Source organism: Triticum dicoccoides, chromosome 4B (genome assembly GCF_002162155.2).
Source record: "Triticum dicoccoides isolate Atlit2015 ecotype Zavitan chromosome 4B, WEW_v2.0, whole genome shotgun sequence".
In the NCBI taxonomy this organism is placed as follows: Eukaryota; Viridiplantae; Streptophyta; class Magnoliopsida; order Poales; family Poaceae; genus Triticum; species Triticum dicoccoides.
In genome coordinates, this window is record NC_041387.1 from 336,350,568 (window position 1) to 336,369,047 (window position 18,480).

Consider the following 18,480-nt stretch of genomic DNA (forward strand, 5'->3'; position numbering starts at 1 on the left):
ATGGCTAGGTATAAGAACAAGAAAAATGCTATGGGCTAGTTCGTTCTTACAAGATACATGCATGTATTATCTGATCATATATGCAATGTGACAGCGCTCAACAGATCATCTGGGAAAGAACCCATGGATCAGCTTATGAACGAACCTCTTAACAACATTGAGAAGATAGCAGAAAGGCTCAAGCGCAGGGTGCTCAAATCAAAAAAGCAACTAAAAAGCATCAAGAGAGGTTTCTAGAGTTCTATTCTACAAGAATGGATCCTAAACCAGACCTTTTAGAATTGTAGTCTATTTTGATCCTTTTGTTTAACCGCATGGATTAACCGTAATGTATAATTATATTGCTCTGTCTGTGTAAGACTTGCCAAGATTGTGTGTAAGAACTAATGATGGCCCTGTTAAGACTGTTGCTTGCACCGTTTATGTCTATGTGGCTTTTTATTTAATTTTTAGTGCCATTTATGTCTCTATCGCTGGCATAGCCAAGGCCATCAATATACTTCAGGATTCCTATTGCGTATACAATTCATGTTTCTGTAAACAGCAAAGCTAAATTCGCTAATGCAGTGCAAAATAGCTTGTTTCTATCTGGCTGTGAAAATGTGATCGCACGGCTATGAGAGTGGGCTCATATTCTAAAATACACGCGCTAAAAAAATGAATACAGCCTTGGGCCTGGTGTCCATATCAAGCCGCACTTAAAACCCTTGGCAAGCCCACAACAGTCCATATACAGCAAGCACACTGGCTCCAACTCACAGATTCTAGGGTTTCTATCAGCCGCATTCATTTCCAGTTCGATCTACCACCCCCCCCCCCCAGCCGACTCTATCTTCCAACTTCGTAAATCATGCATCCAGTGCAAGGATATGGCGGGCAAGGATCCGGATTCTCCATTGGACGTAGAACTCATGGTCAGGGGCCTTCCACATGTACGTGCCTGAAGACAATTGGGTAATTTACTTCCTGTTTATATGGTCGATTAAAGCATATGTGCAATGACATCTTTGTCAATTTGCGTGATGCATGCGTGATTTACAACTTGCAGATGTCGCCAACCATGTCAACATAAGCAAACGTTACATTCTTCAGCAAGCCACGAACACTCTTAAGCTACAAATCACTGACCATGACATACTTGACATGGGAGAGCATGGCCTAATTGCCTCTCTCTCAATCAATTTACCACCTCGTAGAGGCTGGGCAGCCATAGAACCCAAAAACATTTATGGGGATTTCAAAAGTACATCCCTCGAAGCTGCTGAATTAGCTAATGTAGCTGCAATAAGCTATCTACAAGAAAACAACATAGTAGTATTTGATGATGCAAATCTACAGCCCCTGAAGAAATGCAGAAGAGAACTTCTACAAGCAACATCCTGGTCATGGGGTTTGGAGCAATCTACTATGCAACTTAAAAAACAAGTTGAAGCCATGGAAAAAGATAGGGTGCAACCATTAACATTGTTGCTTTCATCCGATGACGACGGTCCAAATACACCACTTCTTGAGGTATATTAGACATACTTTTGTCTTACTTTGTGTACCAATTTTACACATACAAAAAATAGACCATGTATATCTCATCACAAGTTTTAGGAACCCGATGATGAATTGGTTCCAACACCTGAAGCAGAACCACAGTTTAATGGTAGCACAATGAACACACCGTCAGCTGAAGTGATCTCTAACCTCTTTCCTGACACCAGCAAGCTGGACCCAGAAATCGAAGACAACGGAACTACTAGGTAAAACACTCACAAGAAAAAACTACTAAATCAACTATCTTCCTCTTTGACCAACCAGTAGAGCACTGTGTACAGGGTGTCTGGAAAAAGAAGTGCAAAGGGAGCATTGTTCGACCATGGCAATCAGCTGTAAATCCAAGCAACAACGTCGACCCGGATACTTTTGAAAGCTAGCTCAAAGGCATTACCAAAACTTATTATCCTTCGTGCGGAGTATTTTCATGCGGCCAAAACTTTAATCCTATCTTATGAAATCCCATGTACTGACTATGCTATATCTATGTGCGTACGCCTAATTACTTCCAGACAAACAGGATTACAATGTTAGGCAAAAGCATGTAGCTCACTAATAATTTAGAGTCTTCATCATCATTGCATTACATAGATAGCATAGAGGATACATTAGTACCAAAAGAAAAGCATCCTGGCTCCCTTGACCCAACAAACCTGACCACAGTCTATGAAACGACTGAACATTACTAAACATAGGCATACCATCATACTAGAGAACATATCTATATGTCCTTGTAGAACACCTTCCCATCTTCCCCTTCCAAACTGCATCACAGAAACCTACAGAAACCCATACTTACTTAGACCGGGAAATAAACTAAATATTTCTTTCAGCAATAAAATTCTGTTTCACACACCAACCTCTTCAGATTTTGTGCACGGTGAACACTGGCACCCCCTTGCAATGTCGGACAGAAAAGACACAGATTTCCCCTTCTTTCAGCTTCGCTCTTTCCGCAAAGCGGCTCCAGTTATGTGTTATAGCAGCCTTCTTTTCAACCCCTTTCATCAGTCGAACATAGGTTAAACAACGCCCAGATGAAAGCTTAATCCGCATTCGATCGACTGGACTGGACAGAAACTTCATCAAGTGCTTCTTAGTGAACAAAGTAGAGAAGTACTACAAGCATTCAACAGACTTATAGTTAGACACTATGATTCATAGAGTAGGCAAATACACATATAGGCAAATAAATTTGCTTCTCACCATTCTCTGCCCAGCTTTGGTAAACGTCTTGTTCATCTCACACACATAGTGCCTAATAGCAGGCTTAATAGAATGGACATAGCAACTAAGATGCTTTCGAGCACACTTTGACATCATAAATTTCTTTGAATACATCCAGTCAGCTTCAGAATTAGGATCATATCCTAAGAACAAAAGTAAAATAAATAATTTCCTATCTACAGAAAAAAACACTCTGGATTATCTAGCATTAGTCCTTATCAATTGCATACTCCCTAGGGCAGTCACACACATCCTTGCATGTCTTCTGAAGCTTATTTTTCTGCATACGGTAGCGCATGCCTCAATAATTCAACAGACAAATGGCCCATAAGCGCAAATGATTAAAATACAGATCATGGCCACATTTTATTTGGTCAAATGTCTGATGTTTACCATTACTAAAAATACCTTCATCAGAGCTTGTGTCCACGCCATCATCGGAGCTGTTGTACGCCCGTTCATTAGAGCTCGTCTCCTCAGCCTCATCAGAGCTGATGTACGCGGGTTCATCAGAGCTCGTGTCCAGAGATCCATCAGAGCTGATGTCCCCGCTCTCATCAGAGCTAATGTTCACAGGATTGTTAATGCGATCTCCCCTCATGCTTGGCCGTGAATCAAACCTTAAACAGCAAAAAATTTCAATCAGCACAAACTATGTGGAAACAGGCGGAAAACATCATGCTGAAAAAAGACAGCAATGGAGTAGGAGTCGGCTGAAAAAGAAAGAAGTTGCCAAATCCAAATCAGTGAGGACCAGATCCATGTTTCAAATAAGCCCCAGCCGGTCAGAAAGGGGAAGAAATCTCACCAACACGCAAACGCTAGGGTTCGTCTCTCAACAAAGGGTTCGACCACCGAACGGAGATGCCAAGGAAGAGGAATAGCAGGGGACCGATGCCTATCGCTTGATATTCTACAGCGAGCGGGCCAGGCAGAAATAATGCCCGTGGGCCAAACAACAAGCAGGCCAGCCCAGTAAACCTTAAATACTCTGTAAATAATATTAGACATGCTTCTAAAAGAAAACAGACACATCCTTTTTTTAGGCAAAACAGACACACATCTTTCAGTCCACATAATACATGCATATGGCTCAGTAATTGGTATAACAGTTTTTTATTGAGAGACACAACCTTTTCAAAACACTTCTATTTTATTTTTTCATGGCAACGACTGTTTTTTTTGTTTCAACTTTGACTCTATGCTATTAAAATAAACCAAGTATATTAAGATAAACCAACTATATTCATATATGCCTCAATAATTGGTACAACCCATTTTTATCGAGAGAGGCAACATTTCAAAACACTTCTATTTTCATTTTCCATATTAATGAATATATTTTTTTCTTTCGGTTTTTACTTTATGCTATTAAAATAAATCAACTATTTTAAGATAAACCACCTATATTATATCTTTTTTCCTTAATTTTCTTATCTTTCCCCCTCTTTTTTCCAAGAAATATATGCATGCCCAGGTTTTTCATCATGATAACCATGTTTTCAACCTTGCTAAAAAAATACAACCATGCCAACTTTGCTTTCTCATCATACTGCACGTTTTCAAACTTGCTAAAAAAATACAACCAAGGCAACTTTACTCTCTCATATTCCCAAGAAATATATGCATGCACAAATTTTTCATCATGATAACCACCATTTCAAACTTGCTAAAAAATACAACCATACGAACTTTACTACCTCATATTAATGGCCATTTTTTCAGATTGAACATATTCACATTATGCAAAATTTCTCTTTTCCCAAACTATTATTTAACAACGCAATTAACATGTTTACAAAATACCATGGTTTAGTTGAAGGTTCTTGCAGCATGAAACTATTTTCATCGACAACATGTCTTCAGCGGATCTCTGCGTCATTTGGTGCAACGGGTTAACTAGTAAATGAATAGCATCAAGCGTACAATGCAGTGGGGCAGCTTAAGGACAATTTAAGCTCTGTATAAGTTGTAGTCTGACCGGCTGGCGTGCGTGGTGAATGGCATAACTAATCGCAATCTTGCGAAATAGAGGACACAACGAACATATACGATTACACAACGAATAACAAAATCTAATACATAAGACCAACCGACGTACAACCATCATAAGATTTAAAACCCCGAGCGTGGCGTCTCAATTCGACAAGAAAAAAACAAAGCAACGGGCAGTACATCATGGACAAGCTAAATAATAAACATCATCTACCTAACCAGATTCAACGGTGGCCTATACACCAACGCCAGCTCAAGGCGCTCGCCAATGTCTTGATTCCTGCGATCTACAAAATAACACGACTAAACTAATACAAAGAAAAACAACTATATATATTACAGGTGCAAATCAAGCGAGCAAACCTCTCCGCAGCAGACACGGATGACAAGGATGGATAGTTGCCAAATCAAACGACAACACCACTTATGTATATTAAGAGTGCACCCCAATAGACCATTGTATGGCGATAACAACCTCATCCCATACCTTTCCGAGATGAAACCAGAAACATCCGTCGGCCGTCCCCGTGCTCCAGCTGCCATAGACCAGTGGACGTACTGACGAAGAAATGGAAATCCTTCAATTAGAGGGGAGCGAGAGAAAGCTAGTGCTTCGATGAGAAGAAATGGATATGGAAATCGATGCCAAAAGAACGAATAACACTTTTATGGAAGGCCTATGACGAGCAACCAACATTGCACATCCCATCCAACCACACTCAGTGCAAAAATTATTTCAGGCAAGGGAATCAAACATCCGGTTATGCAAAAAGCTCGGGCAACCGTCTCTAGAACGCACAAGGCGGCACGTGCCGTGAGAGGTTGACGCCCAGACCCGGCCGATGCATGCACACACAAGCGGGTAGGGCACACTCACATGCCCGGCTCGCGCGACCAAAACAGTCTGCGTGAGCGAGGCTAGTGGTTTCACTTACCCCTGTGTGGCCAATGAAGTCTGACCTACCGGCCCCATGTGCAAGCCGGCTCCGATGAGCAAAACACACTCCCCCATGGGAGAGCCATTGCACGGCCCGCTTCTCACCACTGAACTAGCCTGACGTGGGTCAAGGACGTGGGAGTTCAATGCACCACTAAGATACTGCTTCTTCACTTGGCTAGCGACCGAAGACCGGTGCTAGACTTCTAAAAGCACAAGTGCTCCCTGGGTGATTGTGGTAATTAATGTCAACATATCTCTTTTTGGGCTAATGGTTTTATGTAATATATTTCAGACAAGTTCAACAACGGCGTGGCAAGGACAAGAGGATGTGGAACCCCTTCAAAATGCAAAGGACAAAGATTGGCAAAAGCTCAAGACTCTTCATTTCTATTTAGTGATCCAAGATCACACTGAGTTCATAGGAAAGCCCATACTATAAAAAGGGGATGAGGTGTTGCTTAATGATCTACTTGCTCAAATGCTTAGTGATATCGCTCCAAAACCCTCAGCCACTTTCTCCATACAAATATGTCAAAACCCTAATCTCCAACTCGGCCCCACCAATTCTTTCTACCCGGAGCCATAGAGTTCACATGACATAGCCACTGCCAGAAACCCTAACACTTCGGTCTCACCGATACGGATCTCGATCTCACCGAGATGGCCTTGCCAACTCTCTATTGCTTGTTACAATTATTTTGGTCTCATCGAAATTGCAATCGGTCTAACCGAGATGGCTTGACCAACTCTCTGCTGCCTTATTGCTTCACTTTGGTCTCACCGAGTTGATAAAATCGGTACCACCAAGACGTGGTTTGCCGTAAGCCCTAGCACATCGGTCCCACCAAGTTGTTCCAGTCGGTCCCACCGAGATTCCTAATGTTCACATTTTGAACTGATCGGTGCCACCGAGTTTAACTAATCGGTGCCACCAAGATGAGTCAAATGTGTGTAACGGTTGGATTTTGTTTGGAGGCTATATATACCCCTCCACCCCCTTCTCCATTTTTGAGAGAGCCATCAAAACATGCCTACACTTCCACCATTCATTTTCTGAGAGACAACCACCTACTCATGTGTTGAGATCAAGAGATTCCATTCCTACCCTTTGAACCTTGATTTATAGCCTTCCCCAAGTTGCTTTTCACTCAAATCCCTTTTCCACCATAGCCAAATCTGTCTGAGAGAGAGTTGAGTGTCCGGGAGACTATCATTTGAAACACAAGAGCAAGGAGTTCGTCATCAACACACCATCTATTAACTTTTGAAGAGTGGTATCTCCTAGATTGGTTAGGTGTCACTTGGGAGCCTCTGTTGTGATGTGGGGTTGAACCAATAAGTTTGTAAGGGCAAGGAGATCGCCTACTTCATGAAGATCAACCCAAGTGAGGCAAGTCCTTCGTGGGCGATGGCCATGGTGGGATAGACAAGGTTGCTTCTTCGTGGACCCTCGTGGGTGGAGCCCTCCATGGACTCGCGCAACCGTTGCCCTTCGTGGGTTGAAGTCTCCATCAACGTGGACGTATGATAGCACCACCTATCAGAACCACGCCAAAAATTCTTCGCGTCTCCATTGCATTTGCACACTCCAATCCATCCCTTTACTTTCTTGCAAATTGCATGCTTTACTTTTTCCGCTACCTATACTCTTGTCATGCTTGCTTGAAATGTATTGAGAGTGCTTTTAACATGTGCTAAACTCAACCTTAACTTGAAGAAATTAAAAACTGCCACTTTTTGTTAAGGGTCTAACCACCCCCCTCTAGAGCCCTCTCTCGATCCTTTCAATTGGCATCAGAGCTTTGGCCCTATTACACCATTGGAGGAAGATGGATGAGTCTACGTTTGGGAGTATTAGACGTAGAGTGCCTATTCTTGATGGGGAGTTCTATAGTTCATGAAAAAATGAGATGCTTGAGATTTTCAACGAATACAATTTGAACAAGTATATTCTTATCCCTTATGTGCGTCCTATTGATCCTTTGCATCCTACCCCCAATGAGTATCTTGACATGGTTCACAATATTAGGACTATTGATCTTATCATTAGAGGATTGCCTAGAAATTTGCTTGTGTGATGCCTACTTTTTAATGCGCATATACTATATGGAGTTATCTTGAATAACACTTTCGAATTATTCCTTGAAAAATCTAGATGAGATTCTTCAAAAATCCATTGCTTTTCAAAAAATGAAGCCTAGTGATCCCAAGTTTGATGAATGTCTATTTGAGCTTCGTGATCTTATGCGTGCAAAAGGAAATGTTGGAGTTAGCATCATTTTGGAGACAATTAGAATTCATAAACTTTGTCATGGTCATAAATCTAATGAATCACTTTGCTCTAGGTGATGATCACACACATGACGATGAGGACATTGAGCATGGCTATTATGATGAAGACGAAGAAAGTGATATTGACTTTGAGGAGACTATGAGAAATCTTAGTCTCATGGCAAACTTTCATGACTACATGGCCGGAGGAAAAGAGAGGATTCTCGATAGTGGATGTACTGGTCATATGACCGGAGATAAAGACATGTTCCATGAGCTAGCCAAAAATGACAGCCCACACAAGTATGTAAGTTTTGGAGATTACTCCAAGGATAAGGTACTTGGCCTTGGTAAGGTTGCCATATCTAATGATAGCTCTATTCAAAATGTTATGCTCGTTAAATCTCTTGGTTACAATCTTCTTTCCATATCTAGACTAGCCGACTTTGTTTTCCATGTTCTATTTACTGAAGTAGATTGCCAAGTGTTTCGTAGAGATAATTATAATATGGTCTTTACCGGTATTCGTAGAGGTGATATATACATTATTGATTTCACTAAGAGAGCCCAACCTCGTACTTTCTTAATTGCTAAATCTTCTAAAGGATGGTTATGGCATAGAAGATTAGGTCATGTGGGCATGCAAAATCTTGATAAGCTTATTAAAGGTGGTCATATCCTTCGTGTTAAAGATGTTATATTTTACAAGGATATGTAGTGCCTGTCAAGCGAGAAAACAAGTTGGAGGAAGTCATCCCGTGAAGAACATCATGACCACGAGAAGACCACTTGATCTACTTCACATGGACCTCTTCGGTCCCAATGCTTATAAGAGCCTTGGTGGTAACTCTTTCGGTTTAGTCATTGTTGATGATTTTTCAAGATTTACGTGGGTGTTCTTACTTGATGACAAATCGCAGGTCCAAAAGATCTTCAAGAACTTTGCCAAGAAGGCCCAAAACCAATTTGAAGTGAACATCAAGAAGGATTGAAGTGATAACAGAATGGAATTCAAGAACGCCAATGTGGATACCTTTCTTGGCGAAGAAGGGATTTCACATGAGTTCTCGGCTATGTACACGCTGAGGGAGTCCTGGACTGTGGGGTCCTCGGGGAGCCGGCCTATGTGACATGGGCCGGACTGATGGGCCGTGAAGATACAAGATAGAAGGTCTTCTCCCGTGTCCGGATGGTACTCTCCTTTGTGTGGATGGCAAGCTTGGCGTTCGGATGTGTAGTTTCCTTCCTTTGTAAACCGACTTTGTACAACCCTAGTCCCCACTGGTGCCTATATAAACCGGAGGGTTTAGTCCTTGGAGGCAAGAACAATCATATAGGCTAAACATCTAGGGTTTATCCATTACGATCTCGAGGTAGATCAACTCTTGTAACCCTTATACTCATCAAAGTCAATCAAGCAGGAAGTAGGGTATTACCTCCATCAAGAGGGCCCGAACTTGGGTAAACATCGTGTCCCCTGCCTCCTGTTACCTTCGATCCTCAAACGCACAGTTCGGGACCCCCTACCCAAGACCTGCCGGTTTTGACACCAACATTGGTGCTTTCATTGAGAGTTCCACGGTGTCGTCGCTAGAAGGCTCGTTGGCTCCATCGATCATCAACAATAATAAGGCCTTGAGGGAGACTTTTCTCCCCGGCCAAGTTTTTGTATTCGGCGGCTTCGCACTGCGTGCCAACTCGATTGGCCATCTGGAGTAGATCTACAGCTACGCCCCTGGTCATCAGATCAGTTTTGGAAATCTGAATTATGTCGCTGACATCCGAGGAGACTTGATCTTCCAAGTGTTTGTGGCCCAATCACCGCTCTGGCTGAAGATCCGGAGCGCACCACCAGGTCCGAAGACGCGAGTTTAAAGCCCACCAGACTCTCTGCGGCTATAGATCCTCGCACCGGAGAATCAGAGGGGATTACATCACCGACAGGTCGGGAGTCATGCCAGGCTCCCTCTATCCTCATCGAGCTGGACTCACCTTCGAACACCAGCTCCGAACTCTTGAGGTCTGTGTTATACGAGCTCGGCCAGGGAACTCCTGTTGCCCCGCTCCACGGATTCTTGCTTCCCTGTCCAAACCTCACCCTTAAACGAGGCCCTGGACCTAATGCGATCTCTCACCATTACAGAAGGATCGCTGCCGAATTACACCCAGCCCACACTAGGCGCTGAGAGCGGAGAATTTTACATCCCACCCGCCACCCAATTCATAGCCACTATCGAGGATTTAACTGACATGCTCGATTACGCTTCCGAAGACATTGACGACATGGACGATGATGCCAGAGAAGAGCAAAGCCAGAACCCGTCGCTTATCGGATGCTGGACGGCTACTTCCACATATGACATGTACATGGTGAACACACCCAAAGAGGATGACGGCAAAGGTGGGAAGGATCTAGTCGAGGACAAGCCTCCCGTGGAACCACTAAAGCATCAACGTCAGCGGCGCCGCTCTAAACTGTGTCGCAAAAAAGACAGCAATACCGGCACCGGAGACAACAATACTTCGGATAACGTCAAAGACCAAGAAGCCCCTATAGAACCAACATCCGAGCATGGTGATTGGGAGGATGGGCAAGTCAACCCCGATGATCCCATCGGGAACGAGGGCTCGGAGGATAGTAACTACTTACGGATCTCCGAAGGGGATGAGAGCCTCGACGACAAAGAATTCATCATGCTAGAGGAACCCCTCGAACAAGAGCGCTTTAAGCGCCGGCTAATAGCCATTGCAAGAAGCTGGAAAAAGAAGCAGCAGCAGCTTCAAGATGATCAGGATCTGCTCAATGACAGATGGACTGACGCCCTGGCAGCTGAGGAATACGGCCTCGAACGCCCAGCTAAGTGTTATCCAAAGCGCAAGCTGCTACCCCAATTCGACGACGAGGCCCCAGAGCCTATACCGCCAACGCGTAATGCTGCGTACGGACCTCACGGACCACCACGTGGCCGGGAAACAGCGGAAACTCAAGCCGAACACCAGCCTGCACTAGCCTGCCATAAAGGCAGAGAGACAGCGGCTGCAGGATATACCTATAACCTATGACAGGACCTGGCTAATAGAGCCGATCAGACCAGATCAATCTATGGATCAAGGGGGCATGCCCCAGTACAAGAAGACGGCCATCAGGCCTAGCGCGACAAGCACAACTTCACCCGGGATGAAGACCGCATACGGACTCCATCCGAACTATGTCATGACGTTGCCCGATACAGAGGTGCCACACACCCCCTATGCTTCACTGATGAGGTAATGGAGCACCAGTTCCTGAAAGGGTTTAAACCCATGAACATCGAATCATATGATGGCACAACAGATCCTGCGGTATGGATTGAAGATTTTCTTCTCCACATTCACATGGCTCGCAGTGATGATCTACATGCCATCAAATACCTCCCCATTAAACTTAAGGGACCAGCTTGGCATTGGTTTAAAAGCCTCCTAGAAAGCTCCATTGGAAGCTGGGAAGACCTGGAGGACGCCTTTAGAGACAACTTCTAGGGCACTTATATCTGGCCTCCGGACGCCGATGGCCTCAGTCACATAGTCTAGCAGCCCGGAAAGTCAGCCAGAAAATTCTGACCCGGTTCCTAATCAAAAAGAACCAAATTGTTGATTGTCCGGATGCCGAGGCTCTAGCAGCCTTTAAACACAGCATCCGCGATGAATGGCTTGCCCGACACCTCGGCCAAGAAAAGCCGAAGTCCATGGCAGCCCTCACATCACTCATGACCCACTTTTGCGCAGGCAAAGATAGCTGGCTTGCCCGTAGCAGCAACAGTACCAGCGATCCTGGCACTTCCAAAGCAAGGAACAGAAACAGCATGCCCCGACACAACAAAAACAAGCGTCAGAGCAACACTGACAATGCCGAAGACACGACGGTCAACGCCGGATTCAATGGCTCCAAACCCGGTCAGCGGAAGAGGCCATTCAAAAGAAATAAAGACGGTTCATCTAGCCAGGACCGAATACTCAATCGACCTTGCCAGATTCACAGCACCCTTGACAAGCCTGCCAACCATACCAACAGAAGTTGTTGGGTCTTTAAACAGGCTGGTAAGTTAAACACCGAGCACACGGGGAAAGGGTCGCCCAGCGAGGATGATGACGAGGAGCCTCGCCCACCGAACACAGGGGGACGGAAGAAATTTCCCCCCGAGGTAAAGTCGGTGAATATGATATACGTTACTCACATCCCCAAGAGGGAGCGCAAGCACGCGTTAAGGGACGTCTATACAATGGAGCCAGTCGCCCCAAAATTCAACCCATGGTCAGCATGCCCGATCACTTTTGATCATAGAGACCATCCGACCAGTATCCATCATGGAGGCTTAGCCGCGCTGGTCCTTGACCCAATTATCGATGGATTCCACCTCATGAGAGTCCTTATGGACGGCGGCGGCAGTCTTAACCTGCTCTATCAGGACACAGTCCAGAAAATGGGTATTGACTCGTCAAGAATCAAGCCCACCAAAACTACCTTTAAAGGAGTAATACCTGGTGTAGAGGCCAGATGCACGGGCTCAATCACATTGGAAGTCGTCTTCGGTTCGCCGGACAACTTCCGAAGCGAAGACTTGATCTTCGACATCGTCCCTTTCCGCAGTGGCTATCATGCACTACTCGGACGAACCACGTTTGCCCACTTCAATGCGGTCCCGCACTATGCTTATCTAAAACTCAAAATGCCAGGACTACGCGGTGTTATAACAGTCCATGGAAACATGGATCACTTCCTCCGTACAGAGGAACACACCGCGGCCCTCGCAGCGGAAGTGCAGGTTTGCCTTATCAAGCCAAACTCCACATCAGCAGTCAAGCCCCCGGACCCTATCAAACGAGTCTAGACTGCCCCGCGGAATGATAGTCCAGCTCGTCAGGAGCTTGATTAGCAACTCAGCCTCTGTCTTAGCCCCAACCAAACTGCGGCATATGTACCGCATGCACATAACTACACAGTAAAGATACCATGGGCGACGATGGAGGCATATCAAGGATAAAGTCCACAATACGGCTTGACCATACCTGGACCCCCATATCTCCTCTTTTCTTAACTTTGTTTTTTTTCTCAGGTTCCCCACAACCCACATCACCTTTTTATGGTACCAAGGGCCCTTTTTCCGGCCCCTTATGAAAACCTATTCATTAATCCTCTCAAAGGATCACACACCAAGGCGAAAATCAGCGCAGATGTACGGCGGAGTACCTAAACGATCTTTCAAGATCACCTCTTCCCCTTTTTTAGTACCTGTACACAGCTTTCCCTCTCGCTCGGCATGTAAAATAGCCTTGATGCTTATAGCATTATCTGTACAAATACATTTTGACGTATTAATCAGACTATAATGGAAACAGTTTTCACCCAAACTATTCGGTGCTGGCTTATTTCCTAATTTATATTCCTTCTTCTATTTCGTCTGATTGTCATGTAAACCTCAGCACGACCTAAATCGCCAGGGGCTCCATTCAGCCATGTACATTTCTTGAATATACCATAAGTCCGAACACTTTTACTGTACAATTCGGCGTCCTGAATCTAGCATTATATGCATCAGCTCTGAATCATGTCTTGGGTCAATAGTTGGGTTGCCCGGCTCCTGTGGTTACTACCTTACATTCTGATTGTTCGGCTAAGGAAGTAAAGGGAGAACTACTGCGATTGTGTCTCTGGTTAGCCGAATAAACACCTCAGTAGAGAAAGCAAAAAACTGACTGTCATGATGCGGCGAGAGCTGGTCAGCTATTCGGTGACTCAGTATAAATCTCTTGTGATTTTTTCCGTGTCACACGAAGGACTGTTTTTACCTGGTCAGGTGTCTATAGCACCCAAGTTCGGGTCGCCGAACAATACTAGGGGTTGCGCCTACAATCTTATTGTCAAACTCCTACGGCTAAGTGAGAGTGATAAAGCCACATAGTCTGATTGCCTGGTTCGCCGCACTAGCACCTCCTTCAATGACCAAGTCGTTGGGTTAAGTGTGTTTTTGTGTTGTTCCGAACACCCCCGTAGTATCTACGTGAGGGGCTGAAGCCAACGACTGGCCAACTCTCAGATTTAATAAACGGCTGCAACAGAGGATAAATAATTTCAGATGAAACAAGACTAAATTTATACAAACGCCTTGTTTTCATTATACAAAGTTTGGACAGCAAGATACATTCATTCGAAAATGATGTCCTTCAAACACAGGCCCTCTATAATATGGGATCCTTCAAGGACGTCATTGAATTATCGCTCCGGCGTATGATGCTCCTTGCCTGCGGGCGGTCCCTCGGTTGCAAGACTGGTGGCATTCATCTTCGTCCACTGCACCTTAACACGGGCGAAGGCCATCCGGGCACCTTCGACACAGACTGACCGCTTTATAGCATCAAGCCATGGGCAGGCATTGAATAGCCACTTCACAAGCCCAAAGTAGCTACTAGGTATGGGTTCGGCTGGCCAAAGATGGACTATGACATCCTTCATGGCCAGTTCGGCCACCCTATGAAGCTCGGTCAGCTGTTTCAGCTGATCACTAAGGGGCACAGGATGCTCTGGTGCAAGGTACTGCGACTAGAACAGCTTCTCTGATGAGCTCCCCTCTTCGGCTCGGAAGAAATCTGCAGGATCTGCAATACTTCAGGGCAGATCCGCAAACGCTCCTGGAGAACTCCAAATGCGTGTCAGTAAGGTGTACTTTCTCCTTACGAATTTGCTATGCATATTAAATGCCTTACCTATCGCGATCTGCTTGGCTTCTTGGATCTCCTGATAGGCGCCTTGGGCTTCAACCCGGGCCTCCTTTGCAATTTGGAGCGCCGTAGCAAGTTCGGAGTCTCGATCCAACACCTTGCGCTCCAAGGACTCACATTTGCTTATAGCATCTGTGAGCTCTTGTTGGACTTCATCCAGCCTTGCTTCATGTTTTCGGCGGGCGGCTCGCTCCTCGTCCGCCTCCTTCTTGGCCTCGGCCAGAGCACTCCTGAGGGCCTCGACCTCAGACGTGTCACCTACGAGCGTAATCATAAAGCTCATTTAAGATATAAAAAATCAGAACTAATATCATTTCAGATATGCTTCGTTTTCACAAACCTTGCTTTTCTTCCAGCTTCTGCTTTAGTTCAGACACTTCGACGGCATGCGAGGTTGTCGCTCGCATCGAAGCATGTTCATCAAAATAAACAAATATGTTAGCTCCTGCCAAGCATTATTCAATCCCTTGTTCGTCCTTCCTTCACAAATGCCGAACAGTCTCAGGGGCTACTATCTATATACAGGTATTACTTTTGCAAATAGCCAAAAATATATTACGTCACATACCTCAAAGCCTGTTAGAAAGCTGGTACAGGCTTGGTTCAATCTGCTCTTAGCGGACCGAACCTTTTCAACCACCATACCCATAAGGGTCCAGTGTTCCTCCACAATGGAAGCACTCTGAAGCGCTCCCACCAGAGTGTATGGCGCCTCCGGATTGATAGAGGACGCCAGTGGAGATGGTGCGCCCCCTTCCCTCAAAGAAGGCCGATGGTCCGATTTTGGAGCCGTATGGGTCTCCGAAATAATATTAGGTTGGGGCCGAATTGAGCATGGCCCCCGTCGCCGGCCTCCATGGGGGTTGATTTCCCCCTCTCTTCGGCAACGGAGGTATTGCCCTCCATTGCCACCTTCACGGCCTCCTGCACCTCCCTGCGACTTCGAGAGGTTCTTTGGGACAACACTTCGGTGTTGTCCGTAATAGTGCGTGGAGAGATCTGCGGAGATGACTCGCTCTCCATCGTGTTCGGCCCTAGCGAGTTCTCGGATGACGATGATCATTGGGGGAGATCGCGAGCCGGGCTGTAGTATGCAAATTCAATATGTTAGAACCACAAGGCATGAAACGGGATATGTCAACAGGGTCTTCGGATACTTCCGATCCGGCCAGGGGCTTCGGCCTGGGGAGCCACTCGGGGGTGGCATTGGCATCCGATTTGGAAAGTTTCCCCTTCTTGGACGCCTCTGTCTCCAGGTCCACGGAAGCCGCCCTTCTCTTATTTCCCCCCTTGAGCGGATAATTGCTCTCTTCCTCCTCCTCATCTTCGTCCTGAGAGGAGAGATCATCGGTGTCTTCAGACACAACGTCTGATGCACCTTTGCAACGGAGTCCACTTCTGGTCTCCTTGCCCTTCTTCTTGGCCTTTTTCTCCAGCGCCTGGTACGGCACCGAAACCAGCATCTTCATCAACAAAGGGATGGCTCGGTCTTCGAGCAGCAGAGACGGACATTGGATCCGTTATGCCTTATTTGTCCAGCCCTATGGGAATAATGGAAAGTTCAAATATACTCCTTGGATTTGCAAATTAAAGTTATCATGAAACTTACAGGAGTGGCCAGATGAGCATAGTCGAGGCCGCGGTGTTCAATCGTCTCCGGCCACGACTTCTGACCCTTGTAAAGCAGCTTCCATATGTCTTCGTGCATCATGCCGAAGAATCACTACAGGGTCCGAGGACCAGATGGGTCGAATTCCCACATATACTGAGTCTGTCGTTGGCAGGGAGAAGCCAGCGAAAGACCATCACTTGGATCACGCTGGCAAGACTGGTGTTCTTGCTTATCATGCCCTTGATGCGACTCTGTAGTGTCGTCACCTCATCGGGCGACGCCCAATCCAGGCCCTTGTTGATCCATGAGGTAAGTCGCATTGGAGGCCCGGATTTGAACTCGGGAGCAGCGGCCCATGTGGTATCGCGGGGTTCCGTGATATAGAACCACCCCTGCTGCCATCCCTTGACAGTCTCCACAAAGGTCCCTTTTGGCCAGGTGACGTTGGCAAGTGCTCACCATGGCGCCGTCACACTCCACGTGTTGACCTTCAACCACCTTCGGCTTCACATTAAAGACCTTGAGCCATAGGCCGAAGTGGGGAGGGATGCGGAGGAACGCCTCGCACACAATGATAAACGCCGAAATGTTCAGGAAGGAATTTGGGGCTAGATCATGGAAATCTAGCCCATAGTAAAACATGAGACCACGGGCGAAAGGGTGAAAGGGAAACCCTAGTCCATGGATGAAGTGGTTAATGAACACTACCCTCTCATTAGGCTCCGGAGTGGGAATGACCTTCTTCTTGGCAGGGAGCCGGTGGACTATGTCCATGGCCAAGTACCCAACTTCCCAGAGCTCCTTGATGTTCTCCTCTGTAACAGAGCAAGCCATCCACTTGCCCTGCGCTCCAGATCCAGACATGGCTGGGGTGTTTGGTGGCAATGGGAAAGATTGGAACTTGGGCTCTGGAGCTCGAATGGCGGATGGGCTAAGGAAGAAGAAGGTGTGCGGTAAAAAGACGGATCTTTATCTTTTTATAAAGGCAATGGATATCAAGCGTCCCCTCTAGAGCCTTAAATCTCGCCTATTCCCAAGGGGACGTGTGAACGGCACTGTTGGATTACCCAAACCCTTATTAATAAGAATCCCGTGATGAGGGGACACGATCCCTGCTTTGACAAGACGTGCCTATGACCGTGCCTCGAAACATGAAGCGGGGGCTATAAAACGGTTCCGAATACTAACAAGGCCAGGACATAACACCTCGCCGGAAAAATCGCCTACAGGCATGACTTTCTTTGTTACGAGTATTTTTACCCTTACGGCTTAAGGTTGTAATTATTAAACAGAGCCGGATACTGCTACCATGTGCGGAAGACTGCTTTGAAGTATTCGGAGAAGGAACCTGCCTTGCAATGCCGAAGACAATCTGCATGCCGGATACATCATCATTGAAGCCTGGTTCAGGGGCTACTGAGAGAGTCCTAGACTATGGGGTCCTCGGGGAGCCGGCCTATGTGACATGGGTTAGACAGATGGGCCATGAAGATACGAGATAGAAGGTCTTCTCCCGTGTACGGACGGGAGTCCCCTTTTGCGTGGATGGCAAGCTTGGCATCCAGATATGTAGTTTCCTTCCTCTGTATCCCCTCTGGTGCCTATATAAACCGGAGGGTTTAGTCCTTAGTGTTGGGAAACGTAGTAATTTCAAAAAAAATCATATGCACACGCAAGATCATGGTGATGCATAGCAACAAGAGGGGAGAGTGTTGTCCACGTACCCTCGTAGACCGAAAGCGGAAGCGTTAGAACAACGCGGTTGATGTAATCGTACATCTTCACGGCCCGACCGATCAAGCACCGAAACTACAGCACCTCCGAGTTCTAGCACACGTTCAGCTCGATGACGTCCCTCGAACTCCGATCCAGTCGACTGTCGAGGGAGAGTTCCGTCAGCACAATGGCGTGGTGACGATCTTGATGTTCTACCGTTGCAGGGCTCCGCCTAAGCACCACTACAATATTAATGAGGAAGACTTTGGTGGAGGGGGCACCGCACACGGCTAAGAGATCAAGAGATCAATTGTTGTCCCTATGGGGTGCCCCCTCCCCTGTATATAAAGGAGTGGAGGAGGGGGCCGGCCAAGGGGGGTGGCGCGCCCTATGGGGGGAGTCCAACTCCCACCGGGAGTAG